The sequence below is a fragment of the Alosa sapidissima genome, chromosome 8 (assembly GCF_018492685.1).
Source record: "Alosa sapidissima isolate fAloSap1 chromosome 8, fAloSap1.pri, whole genome shotgun sequence".
In the NCBI taxonomy this organism is placed as follows: Eukaryota; Metazoa; Chordata; class Actinopteri; order Clupeiformes; family Clupeidae; genus Alosa; species Alosa sapidissima.
In genome coordinates this window covers 3,454,596-3,462,516 of record NC_055964.1, presented here as the reverse complement: position 1 = coordinate 3,462,516, position 7,921 = coordinate 3,454,596, and the positions used below count along the sequence as shown (strand labels likewise).

At 37.6% G+C, this 7,921-nt stretch overlaps 1 long non-coding RNA gene across 1 annotated transcript; it reads left to right on the top strand.

Annotated features, from left to right (window-relative positions):
- The first annotated feature begins 1,074 nt into the window (after positions 1-1,074).
- Positions 1,075-7,527, top strand: LOC121715419. The gene is made up of 3 exons (XR_006033599.1): positions 1,075-1,314; positions 6,706-6,772; positions 7,489-7,527. It is a non-coding gene; the product is annotated as an uncharacterized LOC121715419 (long non-coding RNA).
- Positions 7,528-7,921: the final 394 nt, after the last annotated feature.

Here is a 7,921-nt window from a genome sequence, read left to right as displayed (position 1 = left end):
GGCTCCACATTTTTAAGATACCCCTACCGGAGGTAGAACTAAACGCAACAATGTTTTTCCTTATCTCTAAGGTCTCCCATATATGAAATGGATTCTTAGCTAAAATATTTTACTGCTAAGATTGTTAAATTAACAGATATTGTTATACACCCCAAAACCAAAAAAGGACTAAAATATAGCCTGTCCATATGGGAGTTAAGGCATATAAACTAGTGCAGATCAATCACACAAGCTCTGAGAGCTTTGAAACTTGGCATGTTTATAGTCAGGAAGTTGCTTTACCTACTAGAAAAGACTGGATGTGAATATCTTGATGTATGGAATGAATAGAGACATGTAAACATACACCTAAAATAAGCGGACATGCAAAAAATGAATATCTATGCAGAATGTTTTCATTTACTTTGTAGCTGCTTTACCAGGGATTATCATAGAAACACATATGATGGCTTATGGGAAAGGTGGGGTTGTACTGAATCCAACAATACCAAATATGTAAATATAATAGGCTATGACAAGTTAGGGTGTTCTGTCACTCAATCTATGAGGTGTCCAAAATGAAAGAAAACAGAACACTAGCAAAATACAGTCTCAAGTCCAAATCACATTATCAGTGGTGAGAAGAATGTTGATAAATTCATTGTTACTGCAAGGCAAGTGCTGATCTATATTTACATTTAATAATGATACATTTCATATGAAACACAGATCCACTTGAATCAGGTTAACACTGGAATGGAACACTTTTATTAAAATATTTACATTCACTTGAATTTTGTTTTGGTCAAGTCATTACTGAATAATGGAAAACTAGATGTACCGCAGAGCGGTACAAAATATGACCGCAGCCCAGTCCAGCACATGTTTTCCACAAAAATAAGTCACACTGAAAGGCATTCTAACTGTCTCACTGAATTGCATTACACTCTAAAAAATAGCGGTACGGTTGGGGTACATTTTTGTTCTTTTAGGTACAACTTTTGACCCTGTACCTTAAAGGGAACAAAATTGAGCCCCTAAAGTACTAATATGTACAGTTCCTGGATCATTAATGTACCTTTTCGCAAAGGGACTATATTTGTACCTAGGCTACAAAAAGTACATGGCCTGTCACTCAAAAGTTGTTGAGGGAGGAGATTCGGGACGGGAGCAACCGTTATTTTTCCCCTTAACGTTGTTCATCTCACTCATCAAGGAATGGCGCAACTTTCAGTGAGGAGCTTGGTCAAAGATTGCGATCTTTGGCTTGGTGTGAGAAAACACATGTGCAGGATGGAATAATCTTTGTGGAAGAGGAGGCAAAGCTATTCAGAGGTAAGGTGTAGTTGCAATTTATCGAAATTCGGTTTGTAAATTGTAAATAGCCTACTGTTACAGTAATGGAGTTAGATTGTTGGCTTAAAGGCTAACATTAGCATTCGCTAGCAACTTAGCCTAGGTTAGCTATGAATTCAGATATTTTAAATGGAGTTCAAACTCCTTCAATAATGCATGACTATCGTGATAAATAGTAAGGAAATGATTTGTGTGTGTGTTTTATCTACTTTTCCATGTCATTTCCCATGTCGATGTTACGTTTTTGTGGAAGCCAACTTTCACTAGCAATCATTATCCTAACTAGCTTAGCCCATAGATATATGAGCATCCTAGCACTGTTAGCCATACATACTTGCTAACTTCCCTGAAAGGCTGGTTTAATATCAACGGTAGTGCAGGTGAAAGAAGCCTGGTATGTGCATACATGCAGTAAGCATGATCACTCTCAGCACTGTCATTTTGTTTAGGTGAAAATGAATTAGTTGAGTTGCCTATGTTCACCAGAACATCCTGTTTGTCATTACTTATCTAGTTAGAACATAGACTGTATATATAGAACTGGACAGTGTGCCATCTGTTAAGAGTGAAGCGCTAGTCTCTGGACTAGCGCTAGATGCGCTAGTCCAGAGCCCCCTGGTGGCTGGTTGCAGGTTGCAGTACAATGTGTAACTCCGCCCATCCCCATGTATTTCAATGGCCAAGTAGCCAACTTTCCGTGTCACTTTTCTCACCTAAAACTATTTTTGTATCTACAACTTTTTATTCGAAAAAATAGTTTTCAAGATGCTTCAATACACACAATTTTTCTTTTCTCGCTGAAATTATTTTTTTTAATGTTATATTAACAAATCTAAAAAGGGCGTGTTTACACCTATGATTGACAGCTGGCTGGCTGCAGACACGACGCTTTGTCCATTATGTTTTAACGTCTAACACATTAACACATTATTGGACCATAGCTTAACGTGAGGAGGGATTCAAAGTTACAAATGCTTACTATGCTCAGAACAGCGGTATCTGAAAATGCGTTAAGGTATCTTTGTTACCTGCGATTGCACTGCTGGAGAAGCATTTTGCATTGGTATGATTTGATCAGGTCTTGCCAGTGATGTGTAATCCTCCCGTAGACGTACATCATTTCAAAATCAATCATCAACATCAATAAAGAAAATAGAAACAAAGGGATGTGTACAGCCTCAAGTATGAATGATGTCACATTAACAGAAGGTTATTGAAAGTCATGTGTTTTCAGAAGGATGTCAGGGAGATGGATGTCAGGGGACTTGGAGAAAGGAGGAGGACATGCCACCTCAGACCACCCCAGCCAAACCACTTCACGTAGGCATTCCCTTGCTTGCAGACTAATGTAGACCATGGAGACCACCTTGAAAGTTACAATAAAGTTAGTCAGACAATTTTACAACATTACAAAGCATCTAATCAGGCACTCAACACCACTAGTAATACCAATTAATTAAATATATGTGTGCAATAAACTTCACAGCCTACCTAATGTTAACTACACATTTAAATATGCGGTGGGAATGTTATTAACTTGCGTCAGCTTGAAAAATAGGCTGCAGACACTACCACGTCATCGCTCACTTATTTTAACAACACCTGATTTCAACACATAATCTAACCTAAATAAGTGTTGCTGTTATTATCATTAGGCTATATCTTATCACAGTCTGACTAAATACAAAATTGATAGTCATACATTGTGTAGTTGTTTGTAAGAGACATCGTTGTTAGTTGTGACAGATTCTTTGTGAAAAAAGATATGTGCTGTTCTTTCGTAGATGCTAAGTATATTAGCTCATAGCATGCTACATCATGCTAGCATTAGCCAGTTGATAGGTAAAGTAAAAGGGCTCTGCTATATTGAAGTGACGTTAGCCATAGTCACCATAATTTACAGTCCTACTTGTTTCAAATGGTTTAACGTAACCAGTGATTGCCGCCATCATCGTTGCAACTTCATTTGAATACGCTTAAGTCACTGGAGAAGGCGATGTTAAGTTTCATTAACGTTAACTCTTGCTTAGTTTTGCAAATGGCAATAAACGCCACCTAGCCTGCTAGGTCGACAACCTCGGTATGCCCATTTATGAATCAGCCCGACAAATAATGTTACTTGTGTTTTAGTGAACACATTATTGGACCATAGCTTAACGTGAGGAGGGATTCAAAGTTACAAATGCTTAGTATGCTCAGAACAGCGGTATCTGAAAATGCGTTAAGGTATCGTTGTTACCTGCGATTGCACTGCTGGAGAAGCATTTTGCATTGGTATGATTTGATCAGGTCTTGCCAGTGATGTGTAATCCTCCCGTAGACGTACATCATTTCAAAATAATACGTCTAAATTGAAAACTGTGACAACTCATTGATAGGCTCTCTCAATATGTCTGTAATCGTATGCCTCTACCACAGGCTTGCTAGTCAGAGAGGGTGCTCCATTATAAATCAAAAATGTAATATTGCAGCCTTCATGTCAGCTGTAAAAATATGAGAACATGGACCTACTACATCAGGATACTCTGTAAACATTTTACACATAATCAGGAAGCTACTTTGCTGTTCAGTGTGTGATGTGTTTAAAGTGGTACTACGTTTAAAGAAACATTTTTATTCTTTGTTTCAAGTGCATAAGAAAATACTACATTATGATGATGGTTATGGTTACCTTTAACAAATACAAAACAATATAACACTTAAAACAGGGATCAATCAATAGCCTAATGAAATAAACAATGAAAATGAGGGGGGAAAGCAATATTAAATAATAATGCCCATTCAATCAATAATATAATAACAATAACATGGTAAGACTACATTAAGGAGAATATCAATAATAAACAAATGTCAAATTAATCAACAGCCTATAATGAAAATAAAACAGTACTACTGCATACAAACCATAATGTATAAGAAGTGCTTAAAAGACCAAAAACTATCACAAGAACGAAGAGCACTGGGCAACTCATTCCACCAACATGGAACCACTGAGGAAAAGAGTCTTGAATTTGACCTAGCGTTTAAGACTGGTCACACAACAGACGCTCATCAGAAGACCGCAGTGGGCGGTTGGGGATGTATATCTTGATCATTGAATTAAAATAACAAGGAGCAGATCCAGTCAGTGTCCTATAGGCCAAAGTGAGAGATTTAAATTTAATTCTGGCTACTGTAGGGAGCCAATGGAGAGTAACTAGGAGAGGAGTTACGATGTGTCCTCTTTGGCTGATTGAAGACCAGTCATGTTGCAACATTCTGAATGATATATCACACAAAAGAAATTAAAAAAAAACATTCAATATTGATTTAGTATCAACCAATAATTATTCTGATATTAATATTCTTGTAACGTCTACATCTTTGTGTAGGCTACAGTTAAATACTAAGCAATGGCCTCTGACTTAAATACCAATATGGTATTTAAGTATAAATACTTAAATACCTTAATATGGTATAGTCTACGTGATACACAGGACTACACAGTAAACCCATTTAAAAAGCATAATCTCAGTATACCCATTTAAAATAGGCAAGGATACGTATTCAATAATATTTGGGGTTGCTCACAGTATACCCACCACTGCAACTAACTAACTAGACTACACCACTGGTTAAATGGCGCATTGCAATTTACAATTTGTGTGAGTTCAGGGGCATACAGAAAGTTGAAGTTTGGGTGACATCAATAAAGAAAATAGAAACAAAGGGATGTGTACAGCCTCAAGTATGAATGATGTCACATTAACAGAAGGTTCAGAGCAGCGGCAGACCTTTCTTGGTGCCACGCAAGTTATTGAAAGTCATGTGTTTTCAGAAGGATGTCAGGGAGATGGATGTCAGGGGACTTGCAGAAAGGAGGAGGACATGCCACCTCAGACCACCCCAGCCAAACCACTTCACGTAGGCATTCCCTTGCTTGCAGACTAATGTAGACCATGGAGACCACCTTGCCGCCACCTCCAGTACATTCAGCCATCTTACCTGCAAAAAGGAAAGTTACAATAAAGTTAGTCAGACAATTTTACAACATTACAAAACATCTAATCAGGCACTCAACACCACTAGTAATACCAATTAATTAAATATATGTGTGCAATAAACTTCACAGCCTACCTAATGTTAACTACACATTTAAATATGCGGTGGGAATGTTATTAACTTGCGTCAGCTTGAAAAATAACGTTATCAGTATGACTGATCATGGACGTTAGATGATAAACTAAGGTCTTTCTCAAATGTTCACCGATATCCCTGGGAAGTGACTGGTTCTTGACGTAGTGTTTAATGCAGGCGTTTCATTTATCGATCATTCACTTATGCGGTCTACAACTACCGACCTATTTTTTACAGTCTATGCTACCGACCTACCATCACAGAAGTAGCTCTAACAGAGGTGTCTGTCGTTAACGTTAGAAAAAATGCAACGCTGGCAAACTGGCTAGTAGTTACATTAACATGACGGGTTGATGAGGTCCATGCTTCACATTACGTTAACGTTAACTTGCGTTGCTTTATCACATCATACCGTTGCTTTATCACATCATATACTGTACTGACTGTCTAGTGTTATTAATCCCCATGTACAGTCAATGGTTACTCCATGTTGAGATGGCATACATTAAGATTGAGATATTTGAAAACAGCAACAACTAATAAAACCAAGTATATCATGCATCGACTGTTACGGGAGCTGTGTGCTAATCTTCACTTCAACGACTAACTTAACCTCCCGTTGACGGTAACGTTAATGTAGCTGCTAACGTTAGCATGTAATTCGCTGTCCGTATTTCTGTTGTTAGCTCATTAGTATTCACCATACTAAATTGTCACAGTTTATAATGAACATAATAAGCTCTCTTAGACATATTTCAGAACAACAATAGACAAAAAAAAAACTTTTCAGTTGATACGCAACACTTACCAGACAAGAACAAACTGATTGTTGTTTGTACTGTTTAGTTAACTCACAGCCGCAAAATTCATCCAGCCAGCTAGCCTTCGGCGCCGAGTCGACCTGCGTTGTGGAAAGGAGAAGGGGGCGGGTTTCACTTGACAAGGGGCGTGTTTAACTCGCTGAGTGGCAACTGAGTGGGCGTGCCTGACCGCGACTCCTCTTCACTGCGCATGCTTCAACTTCTGCTGCGCAGCCGCACTTCAAATTGGTTGCAAATTTTCCAAGATGGCGTCGCCTCGGCGGCTTCAATTCCATAGAACACTGCTGAATGCAACCACACTGTCCAGTTCTATATATACAGTCTATGAGTTAGAAGCTGGAGGGAGCAACTCAGAACCATTCTATAATGTTATAAAGTTACTCAGAGCTTGATAATGGTCTAACGTAAATCTAACGTTAAATCCTTCTCACAGATACCCACCAAGGCAGAATATGCCACTTGGAAGTAAGCTTACCTTTCCTAAAGGATCTAATGACTACGTAAGTTACCCAACTTTGTGTTTTTTTTGTAATGGTATTTTTCTTATTGATGTTAAATACATATAGAAAAGTATTGCATAATAAATTATGCAAATTATAATAATACAGACAACTTTTAGATTTTTTTTTGTCCAATAGCAATGTATTTGGTTAAGATCAGTGTTGGGCAAGTTACTTCAAAATCGTAATGTATTATGTATTACTTATAACTGACATTTCAAAGTAATTCATTACATTATAATATTACTGTCTCTGAATTGTAAGGCATTACACTACTATTGTATTACTTTTAAGTTACTTTTACCAAAATATCTAGAAATATGGATTTGGAATTCTAAATGCAGTTTATTATGCTCAATGCAGCTCATTGCACTCTTATTAATGTCATCATATGGCCGACTAGAAAGATGTAATCTGCCTGTTCCCAGGGATGGGTAGTATTTTTGAAACATGTAATATGTATTTCAAATGCAAAATAGTATTTTGTCATTTGTATTTCATTGGGTTGAAGGAAATGGCTCTGTATTTCGTATCAAAATACTTTATTGGTGTGTATTTTTGTATTTTAAAAATACGGCAAAATACTATATGTGAAAAACACAAAAAAAGTAGATACTACACACAGGTGTAATGAATAATTGGTAATTAGGCAACAATGGTTTATGTTTATCGCAATCAGCTAATGTGAGAACAGCTGTGTTCAACAACACTTACAGCTTTTCAGTGACGGCTATTGCTGAACCATCAGCTCTGGTCTGAAGCACTGGTGTGAAGTCGTACGCAAGTAAAGACGAGCAAGTTTACCTCTGCAAGTTCACATAAGGACACTGACAAAGGCAACCATGTCCCATTGTCTCCATGCCAATCTTCAACAGAAAAATGTCAGATATCTCAACCACAATGACATCAATAGATGGTAAGGTGTTGAGTGTGTTGGAATTCCCTTCCTTGTAGCATCCTTTTCTGCATTCCACAGTGGGGAGAAGTTCACCTTGTTTAATTAAATAACAATTCTATTTCCTTATTAGCTGCATACTTGAGGTTGGATATTGAGGCACGTCAAGTCTCTCACATACTGGAACTTCAAGATACATAGCCGTGTGATTTTCTTATTCAGTTCTGCACTGGACTTGAATTACAAATTTCGGC